At 41.8% G+C, this 21,853-nt stretch overlaps 1 long non-coding RNA gene across 4 annotated transcripts in view; it reads left to right on the top strand.

Annotated features, from left to right (window-relative positions):
* Window positions 1–20,356, top strand: part of LOC115519422 — a 32,627-nt gene extending 12,271 nt beyond the window's left edge. The window contains exons 2-6 of one of the 4 annotated variants that reach the window (XR_004343895.1): window positions 8,105–8,173; window positions 12,794–13,080; window positions 13,167–13,365; window positions 19,117–19,235; window positions 19,860–20,356. This is a non-coding gene — a long non-coding RNA (uncharacterized LOC115519422). The remainder of the gene's footprint in view (window positions 1–8,104; window positions 8,174–12,793; window positions 13,081–13,166; window positions 13,366–19,116; window positions 19,236–19,859) is intronic. The other 3 variants (XR_003970507.1, XR_003970506.1, XR_003970505.1) reach the window with 3 other exon arrangements.
* The last annotated feature ends 1,497 nt before the right edge of the window (window positions 20,357–21,853 follow it).

The following is a 21,853-nucleotide window of genomic DNA, read 5'->3' as shown; positions in this document are numbered from 1 at the left end:
GAATGTGCTTATTGTATAATTAGAAATTTATTTTCTCTGACAGGGATGTTAGAGTTTATGCTCACCTGTATCTTCTGTGATTGTTTGATTATCTGTTTCACACCAGACTATACGGTCTATGAGGGCAGAGATCATTACTGTTTGGCTCACCATTGAATCCTAGAATTTCGTGTAGCGCTGGGAACCTAGTATCTATTTAATGAAGGAAGAAATATGTTTGAGTAGTCTGGCAGCATGGTTCTACATCAGATGCCATACATGATCTTAGACTCATCCAAGGAAGCTTCCAGATAGAAAACATGAGACCCACATATAGTCTTTCTGAATTCTCTAGATTATATTGCTGATAGGAAAGCATTTCCTTAGTTATTGGTTTCCCTTTTTTGGAGAGTAGAGATGACGTTGATCTTGCTTGATAAGCTTTCCACAGCCGCTAAGTGTTAGAGAATATTTGGATCCTCTTTCTTTTTTCTGTTTGTTGTTCTGTAGAGAAAGGTGGTTTGCAAACCAAGGTTAAGCAGCTAATTGATGATGCCTCCCTGCAAACTTTTATGACTCTTCATACAGATCCATAAGTTCAATTCGCTAAAACACTTGGCTAAACACTCTATCTCATCATCTTCTACAAGGGTGGTGGGGCTCAGCCAGAGCAAGGCCAAAGTCAAGACCAAACCAGCAGATGCTGGATGTGCCTACTGAGGACGCTATTGCGAGAGGAGTCAGCGGACAGAGCTTCAGTCTCTACGTGCTTGTTATGTACAAGCAACGTCACAGCTCGATTAAGTCAGAGATTTGGATCATTTTTATAACTTTCCTTCATCAGTCATACCTATTACAGTTGGAGCTTGGATGCTATGCTAAAAGCAATGTGATGGGACTCGAGGAATGTGCAAAGATTAAGGTTATGTAGGGTTAAAAGAAAAATCATCTCAATCCGCCTTCCTTTCCTCCTTTTTTATTTCTCCCTCCCTCCCTCCTTCCTTCCCTCTGTCCCCCCTTCCTTTCCTCTCCTCCTTCCTTCCACTTCAGAGAGAGATACGCTAGAGCGGAAGAGCTTGGATTTTAGAGTCAGGTAGTTATTATTTAACATCTTGACTTTACCACTATCAGGTCACTTTTACCTCTCTAAGGCTCAGTTCCCTTAAGTGTTAAAAAGCCAATAATAATAGTTACATCACGGGGTTGTAGTGAGGCTTAAGTAATGTAATAACATCAGGTACTCTTCATTAAACATCAAATATGTGCGTTATCCCATTTAACCTTCACAATAGCATTGTGAGCGAAATGTTTGGTACGTGGTAGGTGATTTCTAAAATAATGAGGTAATGGAAACGTTGGATGCTCCCCATAACACATTTTTTGAGTAAGTGCTAACTTCTATAATTGTCAGGTACCGTTTAATTGTCAGGTAGCCCCCACAGTCCCTGCCACCAAAGTGAAACTGGTCATCGTTCATTCATTCATTCATTCATTCAAAATACGTTCTGTGAGTATCTGCTATTTACCAGTTTGGGGGGGGGGGGACATGGTGAACAAAGAACAAGACAGTTCCTAACATCAAAGGGGTTAACAATTAGCAGAGGTTACAGATAAATAAACAGACAATTAGAACCAAGTGTGATGAGCCCACTGACAGCAGGAAATACAAAGTGGATGTTTAGGAGGGATTCCCCCAAATTCCAATTCCAACCCTACCTACATTCAGGTAGGCTTCCTTGGAGGAAACAATATCTGTGTGAGACTCGAGGGATAAATGCAAGGTGGATTGGGGGCTGGAGTATATGTAAGGGCCCTGAGAGGAGAGGCACATTCGAGAAACTGAAAGCAGTATGTCCTGGAATGCAAAGGGATCATGGCGAGGGGAGGCTGGGGTAGGCGGGGCTGTTGGTCACGGAAGGGCTCGGTGCCCATCCAGCAGCAGTTGTCTGATCTCTCAGTCTACCTTTCAGCTGGCACTGAGTTCTTGCTCCTCTCCTCCTCAGCTTGGCTCAGGAACAAGGGCCTGCTATACTGCTGACCCCTGGGACTCCTGATCCGAGAGGGCCTGTGGTTCCGTTGCTAAACCCTCATCCTTGCGTAATCTTTTAAGCAGAGTCCTTGGTTCTGAGAAAGAAAGGCTTATCTTACTACCACCATGGTAGGACATCCCTGGCCAGTTTCTATGTCTAAATGTCACCCCCACCCTAATCTGAGGGGTACTGGGCTCTGAGGCAAGAAGGCTCTTATCTACGATCTCTTCTGGCTGGCATTTTACAGTCTGGGGCCCTTTTGGCAGGCCCGGGAATCTGAGGTCAGGCTGATGGAGAGTCAACTCTCTTTCCACTGGGCCTCTCTGAATCTAAATGCCTTCTGGAAAACCTGAGTAAGCCAGACTCTGTGACATGATAACCTAATTACCATTTCATTTTTCCTTGGAGTCGAGAGGTAAATGATACCTAGATCAATAAGCTAGGTAGACGACTGATTTGTTTATTGACACACAGATAGTTTATCTTTGAGTTGGGACTACAGAAAGTCCTATCCCAGGAGCCAAGCCTGCCAGAGTGCTGAGAGAATCCCGAGGTATGCTCGGGATACACAGATAGGAAAGCAGACAGCCAGCTCTCAATCTTCCCCTTTCTCTTGTCCAACTGGTCAAACGCTTACTTAACTCTGAGTGAGATGACCATATACTTCATTGTCCCATCCTGGACACTTTGAGAGTGAAAGAGGTTGCTAGCAATTGCTGTCCTGGGACAGCAGGCACAAACTGGGATGTTTCTAGCAAACCCAGACATAGGGTTGCCCTAACCAAGAGCTCTCTGTTCTGTGCGTCTGACAGCTGCTCTCTAGGTTACGAGTGTTGGGGATTAGGTGGAGAACCTAGGGTCAGGTCACTTTTTATGGCATTATTTTTCATGTTCCCCAAAGCAACTTTTGAATCATTTCCCACTTTCTGAAATCCTCATGTTTCTGAAAGGTCATTGTTAGCTGTTTTAATACAAGACAGTTGAATTCTATTCAAAGCAAAGAAATGGGGTGGTAAAAAATGGAAAACCCGAAGGGGGGATAATTCTGAAGAGAAAAACTTCAGCTGAATCTTCTGCTTTTTTATAATCCTTATTAATTAGACCGTGGAGGTAGAGACATCATTTTCTTTAAAGTGGTGGCCCATACACTGTGTGTCTTACATGATTAGTTTTGGTGATACCAGACTAGATGGGGAGGGATAGTTATTTGAATTATTATTGTTGGTCCAGAGAGGTGACAAGGAAGAAAATATCTCGCATACAACTAACAGACGAGAGACTACGGAGGCACGTTCTTGATTTATGAACTGTTTTCTTGTAAACATGTTTCTTGGCAAAATAATAAGGAAAATGTCAGTGTTCTGTGAAGCCAACACCACCTTAACAGAAGTAATTTTCTCCACCTCAAATTAAGCAGGTTGTGGGAGACTTTGGTGACCAAGTGTTACTTTCATTTTTAATTTCTTCCTCTTTTATAATAATAATAATATTAAAAACTGTGATTTTTACCTCTGTCTCTTGAAGCAGAAGCTCTCAACCCAGAGATATTTTGCCTCTCTGGGGATATTTGGCAATATTTGGGCATACTTTTGCTGGCCACAACTGGGGGTAGGGTGCTATTGGCATCTCCTGGTTAGAGGCAGGGATGCTGCTGAACATTCTACAAATCTCAGCACAGCCTCCCTCCTCAAACAGATCAATGACCTGGCTCTAAATATCAATAGTGTTAAAGTTGAGAAGCTTCTCTGCAACATCCCAATCAGTCATTCATTTATTCACTCCACAATTATTGATTGAGTACCTACTATGTGCCAGTCTCCCCACTGCTGAGGCTGTGATATCGAACAACATAGGAAAAGTCCCTACTCTTGTCTAGTTTGCATTGTAAAAGAGAGATAGATAATAAACAAGAGACATAGAAAGTCACAAGTATCAAGAAGAAAAATAAAGCTGGCAAGGGGGTAGACAACATCAGTAGGGAGCAGTGAGATTGAACACTTGCCTTACTCGTGGAGGTAGGCGTATTTGTCATGATTATGGATAAGGAAACTGAGTCTGAGAGCGTAGAAGTATCTGTTCAAGAGGGACACTTCTCTTAAGAGATAGCAGCTGAGATCTGATGTTAGCTATGCCTGGTGCTTTACAGAGAAGTTTCCACTTGTGCTATGCTATCTATTATCATCAGAAACTAGGGTTGTCCTTGCTTCATTTTGTTGGAAGTCCCCTTTCTCTAGCTTGCTGATAACTATCTCCTGCCCTGCCCAAATCATTCACTTTCAGCATGTGCACCACTGTTAGAACATTCCCTGATTACATCCTTTTCCCAGACTCATTATCCTCATTACCTAAACACATTCAAAGCAAGCTGTCCACTGTTTAAGTAATAAAGTGAAAGAAGTCCCCTCCTTTGTTCTACACACTTTTTTATCATAACCTCTCCTTTTCCTCCTTTCATGGCTAACCTTCTTAAAAAGGTGCTCCATTCATGCCATGTCTCTCTACACTCCTCCAATTTACTTGTAACAGAACCTCTCTACCCTCACTCCATACAAACTGGTTTTCAAGGTCCGCTAATTACCCTGTAATTTCCATTTTTTATAGACCCTTTTCTCTTTGTCTGCCCTTTCTTACTTGGCCTCCTACCAACATTTGGTGTTCATTACCTTCCTTTTCCTGTGTCTGGCATACTTCTCTTGACTTCCATCTCTTTGCTTTGGGATTCCCTTCTTCCCCTTTGACTGTTCCTTCTAAGTAATCTCCATAGGATTCTCTTCTCTTCATCGCTTTATTAATTGGTGTCCTTCGGGATCTTGTCCTCAGTTTTCTTTTCCTTTTAACCATGCCTTCTACAGATTTGTCATGTAGAGCAATCCCAAAGGTATATAAATATACTCTGCAATATGCTGAGGCGTGAATGTGATTTAAATGCAGTAAGAATGTGATGTGCCAGGGTCAGGGCCATCTCTGATTGATGATCCTGGCCAGCCACCCAGAATCCACATTGCTGCATTCAACTGAATGAGTTGCACAGCACAGACTTCCCCCAACCCCTTGATGACTATAACAGCTCCCTGATTGGTCTCTCTATTCCCAGCTTTAGCTCCATCCGTTATTCTCACTGTATTATCTTTCCAAAGGCAAACCTGATCTAGTGTTTGTGCCCTCCTATCAGTCCATCTGGGCTACTATTACAAAATAGCATGGACAGTGGGCTCATTAACAATGAAAATTTACTTTGCCCAGTTCTGGAGGCTGGGAAGTCCAAGATCAAGGAACCGGCATGGTTAGGTGAGGCCCTCTTCCTGGTTCATAGATGTCTAGTCGTCTTCTTGCTCTGTTCTCATATTGTAGAAGGGATGAGGGAGCTCTCTGTGGTCTTTTTGATTAGGGCACTATCACCTCCCAAATTCCCTACCTCCAGATACCATCATAATCGATATTAGGTTTCAACATATGAATTTTTCAAATATACTTTATTGTCAAGTTAGCTAACATACAGTGTATATCTTGGCTTCAGGAGTAGATTCCTATGATTCATCACTTACATACAACCAGTGTTCATCCCAACAGGTGCCCTCCTCAATGCCCATCACCCATTTTCCCCTCTCCCTCAACCTCCTCCCCATCAACCCTCAGTTTGTTCTCTGTATTTAAGAGTCTCTTGTGGTTTGCCTCCCTCTCTGTTTGAAACTATTTTTTCCCCTTCCCTTCCCCCATGGTCTTCTGTTAAGTTTCTCAAATTCCACATATGAGTGAAAACATATGATGTCTGCCTTTCTATGACTGACTTATTTCACTTAGCATAATACCCTCCAGTTCTATCCATGTTGCTGCAAATGGCAAGATTTCATTCTCTCTCATTGCCGCGTAGTATTCCATTCTGTGTGTGTGTGTGTGTGTGTGTGTGTGTGTGTGTGTATGTATACCACATCTCCTTTATCCATTCATCCCTTGATGGACGTTTGGGCTCTTTCCATGCTTTGGCTATTGTTGATAGTGCTACTATAAACATGGGGGTGCATGTGCCCACATCTTCTTTATCTATTCATTGGTAGATGGACATTTGGGCTCTTTCCATACTTGGGCTATTGTTGATAGCACTGCTACAAACATTGAGGTACATGTGCCCTTATGAATCAGCACTCCTCTATTCTTTGGATAGATTCCTAGTAGTGCCATTGTTGGGTTGTAGGGTAATTCTATTTTTTAATTTTTTGAGGAACCTCCACACTTCCAGACTGGTGGAAGAACCCCTTCATCTTTCACAACGTAACTCACCCCTGTGCATGTTTTCACACTGTTGCATAGCTGTCCTGTTTGCCTGGAATGCCCTCCCTCCACATTCTGACTCCACAGGGCTGACGTTGGGAAGTCCTACTCATTCTTCAAGGCTCACTCTTAGTACTCCTTCCCAGGTTTCTGGGCAGACTACTGTCTTATATATGCTCCCTTCACTTCTAATTACATTGTGTATTCCTTTAGGGTATGGAGATGAAAACTCAACAGCAAAGTTTCTGTCCTCAAGCAAGCTGTTCTACACAGCAAATTATCTATTGTTATCTCATTGTAAACCTTCCCCACTCTCTCCATTACAAATCATTGAATTTCTGTCACTGATTTGCTGTGTGATCCTGGGTATGTCACCTAACTCCTCTGAGCTGTCATTTTATCAACTTAAATTCTGTCAAATAACGTTTTTATTACAACTCAAAGAAATGTATCAAATTCTCTGAACTCTCCAGGGGAAAAGATGTCATAAACCAAAGATGAAATAAATTGTCATAATATTTTTGTTATTAAACCCTTTATTCAAACCTCAACAAGGTGAAACTATTTCCAAAGAAGAAATAACCTCTCCTTATAGATCTTTAAAGCTTGACAACACTTGCAATACAACAAAGCTTTATCATGTAATTTTTTTCTTATGCAAGACATCATTTGCAGCCCTCCCCCATTTCTTCTTGCATTTTTGAAAAATTTAAGATTCACCTTTGCTATGTTCCATAGCCTTTCCCTCCCCCCGCCTAAATGAAAGAAAAGTTTTATGTCAGAGAAGTGAAGAGATAAAAGTTTAAAATGATAAGTCCTTCATCATGATCCAAAACTTTCTCATACCATCAGCAGGACTTACTGTCACAACCTGGGGAGAAGAAGAGGGGCAATGAATATGAAGGAATTAGGGGGAAACAGATGTAGAGAGAATGCCAGGTACCTTTCTTCACTTTTTTACTCCAGGTTTCAGAACTAACATCATCTTTTAAAAATCTCATCTTGGGAGCGCCTGGGTGGCTCAATCAGTAGAACATCCGACTCTTGATTTCAGCTCAGGTCATGATCTCACGGTTCATGAGATCGAGCCCCATGTGGGGCTCTGCACTAACAGCATGGAGCCTGCTTTGGATTCTCTCTCCTCTCTCTCTGTCCCTCCCCTTGCTCTCACATGCTCTCTTTTTCTCAAAATAAATAAACGTTAAAGAAAAAGCTCATCTTGGTGAGATGGGTAAATGGGAGTCAATGAATAATTGCAAGAGAAAATAACGCAAGAGGAAGGTGTCAGTCGGGATGCTTTTCCGTCTCAACACTTTTGTGTCCCGTTGACAATGCCTCGCAATATCTCCATACATGGAAAACCAATGTTTAGATGCTAAAGGTGGGATGAATATGGAGAGAGAGAACTAGAATTTATTGACTACAGCCCCTGTGCTATGTATTTAGATGATCTATTTCACTTAAACTTTCCAACCATTCTGTATAGTATATTTACCTTCTTTGGAGTTAAATTAACTGGAACTCACTATACAGTTAGCAGTAACTACAGCCAAATTGAAACCAAGGGTTTCCTAACTCAAACATACCCTACCACCATACCATGTCCTGTTATGTAGACAATAAATGTCCCGGCCTCAAACAGTTTATAATCCAGAAAAGAAGTGGAAACATCTCTCTAAAGAGCAGAATTGAAAAATTGTGTATGTGTCCTATTGTGGGTATTCAGCCTCCTTGCTCATAGAGCACCCACTTTGAGTTGTTTTCTTCCCTTGACAACAATGCAGACGTACAGAGATGCTATTTGCTGACATTTTTGTTTTCAACAGATGATCTAACAAGTCTCACAGACTTTGAAGTCCTCCAGATGTAAGGCCTTCACTTGTTACGCAAATTTGGTAAGATATTTAATCTCAGTCAGACTCTGTTTCCACTTGTTGAATTGGGAAGATGATACCTATTTCATAGAATTGCTATAAATATCAAAGAGATGCTTGATTCATGGGTATATCTCAAAAATGATGCTTGTGACGATTTGTGACAGCAATATTGGCAGCTTGTATTTTGATACATTTTGATGCGTTCTGGAGTTGTTTGGGGGTAGGTGGGGCTACAGTCCCAGATGGGGCCTCTGGACTCCCTCACCAACAGTGTTGGTCAGCTGGATAGATGCACCAAAGTGCTAAGTACTGGGCACATGGAGGGGAAATACTAGGGTCGGGGAGATCCTGGAAGGAAGAAATCAAGAGTTTCACTAAAAGTACTTCTCAAAGTCAAGTCAAGGAAATGGTGGGGACATACAGGAAGCAAGGAGGAGAGATCGGGATGGGAGATGAGGGTTTGTTTCTCCCAAATTGAAAACCTCCAATGAGACTGTTCTTGAGCCAATGGTCACAAAATGTTCCTCTTATTAAGGAAATCTCATTTGAAGGGCTAGCCTTACGAAACACAGAATCACAAAGTGATGGCACATGTTTTCCTCCCCCTTATTCCGTTCTTTAATGTAATACATTTAAAAAAGAAGTTGTTTCCCACGAACCTGATTAACTCTGAAGAGAGTCATAATCCATCTAAACCAATCCAAATGAAGGTAAAAAGAATAATCAGGCTCCCATTATGCAAAATGGTGCTCAGTTAATTTATTGCACTGCACTGAATAATAAGCTGTTAGGCTCCACATTACTTTCTTTACGTTAGATCAAATAGCTTATTGCTGCTGGAGCTTATTTCATATCGCATAAAATTTGGATATATTACAATGGAGTAGATATTAGTCCATTATAAGAGACAGACTTAAGTACTTCATTTATAGGATCTCACCATTTGGAAAATGGCAAGGGAGAAGAAGAAATGCAAACAAGGTAATGGACAGAGGGGGATTTATGTGCACTGCCCATCTACCAGCTCTGCTGTGGGTGACTGCTGGTTGCCGCATGGGGCCGGTGCCTTGGAGAAAAGCAGCATTTCCAGTGGGAAGAAGATCCAAAGAGAGTTTATGTTCCTTTTCAGGGAAGTGTTGACATTTTAATTACTCTCTGTTTTCTTTGGAGCTACATTTGAGAATTGGAAGCAAGTTAGAAAAATAAGGATTGGCTTTATTAGAAATCAGAGGAATTGACGTGCAGCCATGAGCTGGAGAAAGTCCAGATTCAGCTCTTGACAAACTCAAGTCTCCAGCAGGACCCAGAAAACCAAAAAAAAAAGAAACCAAAAAACAGAAAACAACTCAGCTATTAGAAAACTAAACAATGAGATCCTCCTCAGGTCTTATCATCTCTGAGAGCAGACTGTGCCTCTGTGCAATCTAATCTTTTCCGGCCATGGGGCCTCTGTGCCTCACTTTGGCAATTTTTTTTTCCTTTAAACTTTGGTCTCACAGGGGTTTGTGAGGTAAGCTAAACAGGGGTGCAAAACAACAAAAAAAAAGAATGATCATGGAGAGTAAGAATGAGTTGGGGAAATTGGTGGGTTTAGAATGATTTAGTTTTGAAGATAATCTGATACTTTTGGGATTTCATAAAAGAAAACTGCCTGGGGATGTGAAGGCGGAACCAGAGTAAATAGCTTAGGGAGATGTGATATATTCGCACCCTCTCCCCTTGCACCTGGAGCTGCCTAGAATTGAATAAATATTTAGCAAACCCAGGGTACCTACATGTGTTCCAGGATCAGCAAATTTGAAAACAGTAACTTGGTACAAGGGTGAAGAAAACAAACAAACAAACAAAAAAAACCCAACTCCGCCAGCAAGTTTGTGGTCTCTTTGTCCCTTCTCCACCCTCCAAAGCCTTACTATGCCCCAGGGACAGTACGGACACTCCATTGAGCTTTGACCAACCTATGCCCCAGGGACAGTATGGGCATTCCATTGAGCTTTGACCAATCAATTCAGTAATGAATGGATCAAACTGAGTTCCTAAAATCAGATACTGAGTTCTAGTATCTACCATGTGTCAGGTACTTTAAATACACTATTTGAATTTTCAAAAACACCCTATAAGGAGATATTATCTCTACTATAGATACTGTTATTTCTGTTTTACAAATGAAAATTGACGCTTGGGCAACTTAAGCAGATCCATAAGCTATAAAAACCTTTATCATTAAACATTTCAAATATATGCAAAAGAAGATAAAATGGTATAATGAACCTCTAGGCTTATTTCACTTCACCCGCTCAGGGTCAGTCTTCTTGATCAACATCTACTGCACCCTATTATCCTGAAGCAAACCCCAGACATCGCGTCCTTTCACCTGTATATATTTTACTACATGTCTCTAAGAGACAGGGATTCTTTAAAACAAAATAAACTACAATACCTTTCTCACACCCTGAAAACATATGCAATGTTCACTTATCCCCAATTGTCTTGCAATATATATATATATATATATATATATATATATATATATAAAGTTTGAATCCAGATCCAAATGCAATCCATACGCTGTGATTGCTTGATGTGTCTCTAACATCTCTTTAAATCGATAGGTTCCCTCTTCCCCCCTAATGTTTTCCTGGGACTTTTTGGTTGAAGAAATGGGATTGTTTGTCCTGAAGATTTTCTAACCGTTTAAATTTTCTCGATTCCATTCCGTGAGGTGTTCTCCAATATACGTATCATCTTGTACTTTGCACTTCCTATAGATTTACAGTTAGAGCTAGAAATTTTATCAGATGATGGTTGCATATTTTTAGTAAGACTAGGCCATAAGTAGTGGTATAATTTCCACAAGTGGGCATGTATGTGTGTGTGTGTGTGTGTGTGTGATGTTATCAACTATTGAGGATTTTTGGCTAGATTCAGTATTTCATTAGCGATGGCAGGGTTGTGATATCCTAAATTGACGATTAACAAGATAAAATTTATTTTTTAGAGCAGTTTTAAATTCACCGCAAAACTGAGTGGAAAGTGCACGGAGTTCCTGAATACCTCTGTCTCTCCACCTATACCCTCTTCCACTATCAACAGCCAGCACCGGCAGCTATGCACGATTATAATGAAGAAAGCCACACTGACACGTCATTATCACTGAGTCCCTAGTTTACATCAGGGTTCACACTGGCTGGTGAACATTCTGTGGGTTTGGACACATGCATAAAGAGGATTGCTTTCTCATTTATTAACCAGGACACTTCTGTAAGGGAAAGCTTTCCCCTCATTACATAGTTGGTTATATGAAATGAAGTTCATATAAGAAAGCCAGAATAAATGCTTTTTCTTTCCCTTATCTACCAGTTTGCAGAATAATTAGTTGGTTCTCTCTGGTATCTTCTAACGTAAGAACATAAGTTCTTGCTGTGTTTTTACTGTTAGTGTCACTAAGAACTCATGTATTTAAATGTATTTGATGAGTTTCAATGTCCTACTCTATATACAGGTACATGGGTCTCTATACACATGCATATGCTGATAACACAGTGGTAAACTTCTAGATCTCTAATGTCTATAAATTTACATCATTTTGCTGCCTTGATTAAAAAAAAATTCTTAAAGTAGTTTGAAAGTTTATCTTAAAACACTCTCTTCCATTTACTGATTCTTATAAAGATTCCCCTGAGTCTCTGAGGATGGAAAATCTTGCTTTGTTGCTAGAAAAACATGAGCAGCTATTTATAGAGGCATAAAAGCAGGGACGACAGGAGGAAGGAAGGAGGAGCAAAGGAGGAATAAAAGAAAGAACAGAGAAAGCAAATGTATATAAAAGATAAGTAACTAATGGGCTATTGCGTCATCCGGGAAAATTACTGTCATGAACTGATTTACATGGTGCCGTGTGACGTTATTGCGAAAGAGTTAAGCAAGAGGCCTTGAGTCTTAGGCTGCTTGGCTCCAATTTCCAGTTCTGATGCCTCCTAGCTGGGTTGGCTTTGCACCTCACCCTTCTCATCGTGCACCAGGGCCAAAGGAGCACCGGGCCGTAGGATAACAGAAATGAATACATCTAAAGTGCGTAGATTATTCATAGTAAACGCTCAATAAATGCTGGTTGATTTTGTTGTCCTTGTCATGATGATGATGATGACAATCACGATGAAAATGATGCTAATGATGATGTGGGTGGCAAAGCAGTGGCTCTGAAGGGAAGAGCGAAACACATTTGCTGAGTAACCGTGAGGAACAGGTACTGAACGAGCATCTATATTAAGTATAGCGTATAATGATTACATATAGTACATGTAATTTGTTATCAACTTTAACATACGTTGAAGTCTGCCATCATTATTTATTATTTGTTCTAGCCCAGTAACCGGCACAGGGGAGAGATAGAGTATACCCCTTCTGAGAACTGAGCGGTACTATTAGGTTTTGCTGAGAACCTTTCCAAGACGAGAGAGGATACAGCGCTAGCAAAGACCAGAACTTTAATATTCTCTAAGTAGAGCTTAACGGGCAAATCCCAGGAAACGTGTTCAAGCACTAATGCGGGCCGTGAGGCACTAGTGAATCACACAACTCTAGCCTTGCCCATGGCAAATCAATACCCGTATTCACCCAAGTTTTTCCACTACACAGGAAAAGGAAGAAAGAAAAGAGGAACACTTTTCGAATCGCTCCTCCAACCACGGAAATGATTTTAATTACCAATTCATCTGTTGGCAGACTTTTCTGGCAGATGTACCTGCAGCTTGGAAAGATAACAAATGAACTGATTCCTTACTCCAGAGTTGACACTGATAGTGCTTGCCGAATTTGCTCTCAGAAAAGAATCCCGGGCAACAATACATCTGGCACTCTGCTCGAGGAATTTGTCATGTCGTTGACATGTTCAGCCTCCATTGTCCACTCCACCCCGACAGCAGGTCCTTTATATTTCAAAGAAATTGCAGTCTGAATTAATATAATTAGAACGTAGCTGCTATTCACTGCAAAAACTCTTCATTTCCAGGAGTGCAGATCTGATGGTGCGTCCGTGCGCAAAATCCTCCCAGTGATGGCTGGAGGGGAGCGAGCAGATAATACATTGACAGAATAGACACCAGTTCATCAGCCTTTATTAGCACCAACTCATGGGAATATAGGAGGAGAAGAAACCTGTCCTATCTTTGGCATGTCTCAATAGAAATATCCTTCAGGTTTAGCAGCCTGTAAGTACTTTCATAAAATATGCAGAATAGAGTGTCTGAAGTAAGAGAAAAAATGAAATAGGAAAGATTGCATATCTTCCAAAAGACAGTTATAGGAGGTAGAGTGGATAATTCATGGATAGAGTTACAGAATTAAAAGGTTGTTAGGTGACTTCATTTATTCTTTACTGCGTCGCTGTGTAGAGTCAAGGTCACTAACCAGGAGATGATCACCAAGTAAAACAACTTGGGTGCTAGATTCTTGAATTTCATTGTTTGCTATTGTTTATGTTTCTGCAAACACTTGATAATTGATATGGTGGAAGCCTACATCAGCATCCTTTTTTGGAAATAAGATTGATTTATATTCTCTCAAATATGTTGGTATTCTTACTTTGAATGACTCATTTTAGGGGAATAATGACCTGACATATCCATGTGTAGGCTGTTCCTCATGGTATCTCCTCTGAAGAATATAGAATGTATCCTTGTGCAAGTTTGTGTTCCTCCAAAATGTATATGTTGAAATCCTAACCCCCAATGTTACAATATTTGGAGCCCATCTGTGGGAGGTAATGAGTTTAGAGGAGATCATGAGGTTGACGTCCCATGATGGGATTAGATCTATATATATGAAGGGCAGATACAAAGCACACTCTATCTTTCTCTCCTCCATGTAAGGACACAACAAGAAGGCTGCCCCCTGCAAGCCAGGAAGAGACCTCTTCCTAAGAACCGAATGAACGAACATCTGTTTTTTGTTTTTTTGTTTTTTAATGTTTATTTAGTTTTGAGAGTGAGAGACAGGAGAGACACAGAATCTGAGGCAGGCTCCAGGCTCTGAGCTGTCAGCACAGAGCCCGATGCGGGGCTCGAACCCACGAACCGTGAGATCATGACCTGAGCCAAAGGCGGACGCCTAACCGACTGAACCACGCAGGTGCCCCTGAATGAGCATCTTGATCTTGGACTTCCCAGCCTCCAGAACCGTGAGAAATAACTTACTGTTGTCTGAGCTCCCCGGCCTGTGGGATTTTGTTAATGGTAGACTGAGCTGACCAGCAGTGTATAGGAGCTCCTCGGGTTAATGAGCACTGAGGAGGGATAATGGTTTCCATTTTCTCGTTTTTCAGAGAAGCACATATTGATCTTCACCTGCACTTCTGTGTCAGAAATTGCAATAATAGAAATATGGAAAATGGGTAATATAGCATAAAAATAGGGCCGAGGTTTGTGAGTGGCGGAAGAATTCCAGAGATGAAGAGCAGTGCCCCTTTTGATTTTAAACCAGATACACTTTGTAATCCAAGTGCATCATGGTAAAGAGCTGTGGAGCCTTTAGGCTCTCTTGATAAAGTCTGGGCACACTTTTCCAGGCAGTATCTTGGAAAAGTCAGGAGTGATCCCTTGTCTCCCGGTTCTCCTATGGAGTGTCTTCCTCGCCTCCCCTGACTTGAAAAGATCGCTTACCATTTTCCATTAGCTAGCAAAGTGCTTTTCAGAAGTAGGTGGGCTTCAGAATCATATGTATATATGTGTGCGTGTTGTGTGCGTGTTGTGTGTAGGGGGTGGGGGGGGGAAGCGTGCCGATGCTCAGATCCCACAAATCCACTGAGTCAGATTTGCCCACTGTGGTGCCCAAATCGTGTAAGCGGAAAACCTTTCCAAGGACTTCTGGTGCATACCAAACCGGACACACACCGACCGGTGGTCTTTTTCACTGATACAAATCTGCAACTTCACAACTTAGGTGGATCTTTCTATAGGTGATACGTGCGATTAAAAAAAAAAAAAAAACTGCAGACATTTAATTGTATAAGAGGAAATCCACTAAAGATATTTGGGGCCAGTGGGTTATCAGAACACCGGTCAGAACTTTTCTCCATTTGTGTACGTTCCCTTTGCCCTCCGCCACAGTTACTCATGTTTAGTTTCTCAGTCTGTCCGTCCTGTTTGGGTTAGAAAAAAATGGCATCTCACAGTGTTAGGCAGTTTCTTTGCTAACAGGTACAATGGGGATTTATATTTTAATGTGAAGCGTCCCTTGTTAGAGTAAATGAGTGCCTCTCTTTCCGATGCATTTGTCTTATTACTTTGGATGTTTAATAATAAGATTGTGTGTTATAAACCCATGTAGACATCCCAGTGTACGCACAGATGGAGAGTATCAAGCTTGCAGGAAAGGGCAATGGAAGTGGCCTCTGTTTTCTCTATGGAGCATGCAAGTCAGACTTGAGTGTGAGAGGTTTAGGGAGTTCTTGTCCCAAGCCTGTTAGTTTCTCCCAGCCACTGTTTCTGACATCACCGTTTTGAATTTTACTGACCTTACAAGAATTCCCTGGAGGGTGGGTGGGACGTGGATTGCGGAGGAGGGCTTCCTATCTTTTGTTTGACCAATAGCTTGTGGGATAGACGTGTCATGTGGAAAACAGCTCGATTTATCCAAGGAAGGTGATAGTGACTCCTAGGGCCCAGCCTGCTCACCCCAGAGGACTTTATTCTGAGGTTTACAGGATAAACTGATTGGTGAGCAGGTACATGGAGTGAATACATGACTGTATTTGTTTGCCAAAACAAAACCAAAACCAAAACCAAAAAAATGTCTGTTTGTTTTTTAACTGTGAAAGAAGCATGCGCCCATGGAAGACACTATGGGGGGGGGGGGGGAAGGGGAATGTAGGAAAACTGAAGGAGAAATTTGGAGCTAGAGTGCTGATTTTAGAATCAGAGATGTGGATTCAAATCCACCCTTACTAGGTGTATGCTCTTCGGGGAGTTACTTCACGCCTCTGAGCTGGTCTTCTCCTGGGGTCTAGGGGACCGATTCTCATATATTCTATGGGAATGATACCTCTCTTGCATGGTTGTCATAGGGATTTGCTAGAGCACATTCTGTAAAAGACTTCATGAAATTCTGGGAATAGAGGAGTTTTTAACACCACATCTGAGCTGAAAGCACTTTTATTGTTGGTAGCACAGTGTGGTGGTGGCTAACACATGCTTGCCAGGCAAGCAGCCTTGACTTTGAGTCCCTTCTGATTTGAGGCAGAATTACTGATATTGGCATTCTTAACGCGACAGCTAAATAACACTTAAAAGAATTTGTTGAGGGGTGGCTCAGTCACCTGCCAGGCAGCTGCCTGGGTGGCTCAGCCGGCTAAGTGTCCAACTTGGGCTCAGAACCTGATCTCACCGTCAGCAAGTGCAAGCCCTGCATTGGGTTTTGTGCTGACAGCTCAGAGCCTGGAGCCTGCTTTGGATTCTGTCTCCCTCTCTCTCTGCCCCTCCCCCACTCAGGCGCGCGCGCTCTCTCTCTCTCTCAAAAGTAAATAAACATTAAAAAATTTAAAAAGCAAATAAAAGCATTTGTTGAAATCTCTTAACCGACTGAGCCACCCAGGCGCTCCATGTTGAGATCTCTTATAAGAATACTATTATTATCAAAAATTAGATTTCAGTTATGCTTATTTTCCTAACGTATGAACTGAAATTCCCTATTTCTTGCCTTAAGATTACAAACATCCTTCCTGGTTTATAAGAATTATTTTTTAAAAAACCTCAGAAACAATTAATGCTCATAAGAAAGTATGGAGTCTTTCAACAATGTTTCATTTTATTATTATATTTTCTCTTTCCTGGAAAACCAATGAAGAATGGCGGTTTTATATATAAAACAGTAGTTAGCCTTTATATGGATGGCATTTTCCTAAAAGCCTAGAAGTATTTCACATTTTGCTGAAAAACACCCTGTTCCCAAGTTGGATCTGATTAAAATTCAAATCTATATTAACATCTCATTACTTTCTGAAAAAAGTGAATGCCACACTTAATGGAAAATGCTCAGCGTCTGCCAGCTCTGTTTTGTGGGTTCCTGAGCAAGGCTGTCATAGGACCCAGGAGGGCTGGGTGACAGAGACATCCTTGTTAAAACAGTCACCTGGCGTGAATGCTGGCCCTCGGTTTTCCTTCCTTTCCCCTCTCCCATCCCTACATTGTTTCAGCTGCCAGCCCCCTAATATTTTCCCTAAAGCAAGGGAAAGGGAAGGGCAAAAATGACTTTGAAAGAATAACATTTCTTTCTATGGACTTAAATAGAACACTCAACACAAAACATCCTGTGTTTTCTTTTAATTGATGGCATTCTAACCGTGGTAATGGGTGATCTAAACCAGCGCCTGCTTTTCAAACAGACATTGTTTCAGTCGCATACTATCCTATCAAGGGAAAGTTGTTTGACTATTTAAAATTACAACTTGGACGCCTTCCCCTACAAGCTCTGGGTCTCCTTATCTTGCTGTGCCTTTCTCCCTTCCCCCCTCTGTTATACTTATCACCTTCTAACATGTGTTTATTATGGTTTTTGTTTATTCTCTGACTCCCCTGGCCATCCTGGAAGCAAAGATCTTCGTCTGTTTTGCTCATTGTTGATTTCTCTGTCCTAAAACCTGCCTGGCACAAAGTAGGTACTCAGTAAACATTTGCAGCGTGAGTGAATGGACTCGTTCTCACAAGTGTCCTCTCCCATACAATTATGGGGAAGAAAACTGGTAAAAATATGATCCCAAAGTGCTATAAATATAATACGCTTATACTTAGGAGATATATTTGAAAGTATAGTTATGCTTGGAGTTTATATATCTTAGTTGGCAAAGAAAAGATATAAGGGTTGGATGAGAAAGAAATATCTCCTTCCCACCTTCTCCTCCTTTTCTTCAAAGCCTGGCTCCCCTACCCTACTGCCCTCCAACAAGACATATATTTCTTTACTTACTGTCTACCCCCCTTACTAGATGCGAGCTTTCTAAGGGCAGGAACTTGTGTATTTTGTTCGCTGCTATAGCCCCTTTGCTTAGAACAGTGACTGGCTCAGAGTGAGCACTGAACACATATTTGTTGAATTAGTAAGGGTTTGGGTGAGTGTGCTTGTTGTAGATTATCCACGCCTGGCCCTGAGTCCTGTGGAGTCCACAGCATAATTGAACATTGGGACCTTGGTACTGCTGAGGTGGACGATGGGCAGGGAGAGGAGACAGGGAAAAAGATAACCAGGGTGGCATTAACATTATACATTTTCCATTTATGGTGAAAAAGAGGCCCCTTTCGTTTTACATATATGCGGTATAGCATGAGCCAAGGGACTGTGGTTTGGATCCTGGATCAGCTGCCTATTTTCAGAATAAACTAAAATAATTTCTTGATTTCTTGATGTCTCGTTTTCATTGTCCGCCAAATTAAAACGGTTACCTAATCTGTGGTTACAGAGGATAGAAAGGGCTGGACACATAATAGCTGATCAGTAAATGTTAGCTGTCTCCATCATCCTCACCATCCTCACCATCCAGGGGCTGACAGACTGTAGCTTGAGGGCCAACGTCCAGCCGGTGCTTGTTTTGTGAATACAGTTTTATTGGAATATAGCCACGCCCATTCATTTTCTTATTGTCCATGGCTGCTTTCTCACTCCAACAGCAGAATTAAAGAGTTCCAGGAGACTATTTCTTTTTTTTTTTTTAATTTTTTTTTCAACGTTTATTTATTTTTGGGACAGAGAGAGACAGAGCATGAACGGGGGAGGGGCAGAGAGAGAGGGAAGACACAGAATCCGAAACAGGCTCCAGGCTCCGAGCCATCAGCCCGACGCGGGGCTCGAACTCACGGACCGCGAGATCGTGACCTGGCTGAAGTCGGACGCTTAACCGACTGCGCCACCCAGGCGCCCCTAGGAGACTATTTCTTGCAACACCTAACACTTCACTCTCTGTCCCTTTGCAGAAAAAGTCTGTGTACCTCGATCTAGAATATAGTGTGTCGGTAGTGTCAACAGCCCGTGGGCCAGCAAGTGTGGTCCATGGATCAGTGTGATGCAAAAACTTTTACTGATCCGTGACAAGGTAAGTGCAGAAAGCAAGAGATAGGTGTCTAGAAATGTTTATAGAATTGTGATGTGCTGTTGACATCCAAGTGCATGATTTGGGCTTACGCAAAAGTGTTAGTTTATGACAGATTGAAAATTAAAAAAAAAAAACACAAAACTTCTTCTTCCCATTAGAAAAGAATCTGGTGTTTTGTAATGGGATTTTGCTATATTAGTGACTCAGTAAGATATACTTGGTGTGGTTTCAGATGGGAACATCTGGGGGTTCATCAGTGACACACGGGTCCCGAGACTGCAAGTGACCTGGGAAGGTTGATGGTGAGCCCGTTAATAACGTCATGCAAATGGGGTTTATATGCAGACGGACGGGCCAGCCACAGTTCACTTATCAGCTAGTACGGTTGTAACGTGTTGCTTCATATCTGCCAGAAGGCGGCCACCTCAGGATCTCGTGTGTGTCTTGTGAACATATATAAATGAATTCCTGAAGTGTATTTTAAGTTGACAATTCATCTTCTCTGAATAGTAAGCCAACAACTTTCCTGGAAATCTAGCAAAACAACAGTTCTATGACCAGCCTTATGTTTTGTTGCATGTGCACTTAAAAAAAGCAGACTGACTCTTTCCTTTTCTGTTCTAGAATCAGTTCCAAACAGTAAGGCGTGCCAGGAAAAACAGACAAACTCTCAGGAACAACAATGCCCATTATGCGTGGGGTAGGAGCTGCCAGACTTTGATTACTGGCCAGACGTTAACCCCTTTGGTGTCTTATGGGGGAAATGCCAAGTCTGAATCCAGACGCTTCCAGGATCTTACAGTCACTCGTGGTGTGAGAACGGGCGATTTGTAAAGACTCGTGCAAAAAAGGACTGCTGTGAGAAGGAAGTGCAAGTTCAAGGCCACATCTCCTTGTTTCGTGAACTGTGCCGTGACTCCTTCTGGCTAGGTTACCTCTGCTTTTCCCTCTGCAGGCCTGCTCGTTGTGGGCGACAAACACACGGCTCTTGCCACGTGCCCCACCTGGGTTCGCAGCTGGATGCCACAAGGAGAAGGCCAAGTTTGGTACTCACAGAGATAACGTGGGGATTCCTTGAGGCTACCACCTACAATAAAGTTGCTAGAAAGAATTCCTGAAAACTCTTTTATGATCAATTTCTTCCTCACTTTACGTATCCTGTAGGTAGACAGGCTGTACTCTATTTTGAAAGCTACAAAGAGCAGAGAGCGGTGCCTTTGATAGTGGGAGAGTGACAGCATGTGTATCTGTAGTGTGTGTGTGTGTGTGTGTGTGTGTGCATTTCATTTGTTTTTGTACTTTACTCTTTAATATATATTTACTGGTAATACACTGTGGACTGACTGAGGATACCAGGTTAATTGCAAACATAAAGTAATTATTACCATTTATTATTTATTTTTGCAGGTTAGTCAGCATTATGTTAAACATTTTACACACACATACTTTAATTCACTTTATCCTTAAAAAAAAAAAAGCCAATGAAATAGCCCCATTTTACATATTCGTAAATCGGGTTCCAGAAAACTCAAGGGCACATGGCTAGTGAATGTCAGAACTAGGATTTACATCCAGATCTGTCTGGTACAAAACCCATTCCCTTACTCATTTTGCTGAATTGCTTCCCTAAAGATGAATTTAAAAAATGAAAGGCATTTTCCTAATTTCTTGGAATTTGCATTTTGCTTGGTGAGAGAGGCACGTGGTGCAGAATGAAAAAGGCTGTGACACAGCTATGCATAGAATACCATGATTAACGAATTCTGTTGGAAGGCAGGACAAGGTGGGAGAGGGTAGAGGAAGGTCCCACAGAGAAAGTAGTACTTGAGCTATGCTTTTGCCGACTGGGACATTCATGGGGTGGAGTGGGGGGGAAAAGGAGAGAGAGAGAGAGAGAGAGAGAGAGAGAGAGAGAGAGAGAGATTCAGATTCAGCTGGGTGTACTTTGTGCAGGAAGAAACCTAGACTTATGCAGAGGCACAGAGACTTCTGGCTTACTGAGTGATTCTATGATACAGGACAGAGAACTTGGCAGTGGGAAATTCTTTAAGGTTGCTCCTTCACTCACTATGTCCATACCTTGGTCTTCTTTATTCTCCATTGCATTGTGATGCCTTATTAGAAGGGGACACAGGGAGAAAGTGAGTTCAGTCTGAGTAAATCAGAGATGATAATGACTGTTACGGAAACTTCAGGAAAAAGACAAAGGTAACTCCATCCCTCTGCCTTTTGCAAGGGTGGGACACTTATGGGATAACTGTTTCAGGGATGAAGGTGTATGCCAGCCCTGGGAGTGAAGATGCAGGTTTTGGCCTTGTCTTAGTACCACACGGAGGGAAAAAGGAAATGATGTGCTTGGTTTTTTTTAATTGTATCATTTCACCCTGAAGGGCGTGGATCCCCAATTCTTTCACCAGAGAAGGAGGACAGATAAAGAAAAGAGAGTTGTATCCACAGACAAACCCTATGTGAAGATGACCGTGGTAAAGGGAATGCCCCATCTGACCATTTGGGAATAAGGAGTCATCAAGTATTCAGTCCCAATCAGGGGGGCAATCCTGCTCAAATAGAAGGAGAACAATGACTTCATGGCCAGGATGTTTGTCAACCTTGCGCTG

The sequence above is a fragment of the Lynx canadensis genome, chromosome B4 (genome assembly GCF_007474595.2).
Source record: "Lynx canadensis isolate LIC74 chromosome B4, mLynCan4.pri.v2, whole genome shotgun sequence".
Classification (NCBI taxonomy): Eukaryota; Metazoa; Chordata; class Mammalia; order Carnivora; family Felidae; genus Lynx; species Lynx canadensis.
The sequence above is the reverse complement of the archived record's forward strand: the minus strand, read 5'-3'. Positions and strand labels throughout refer to the sequence as shown.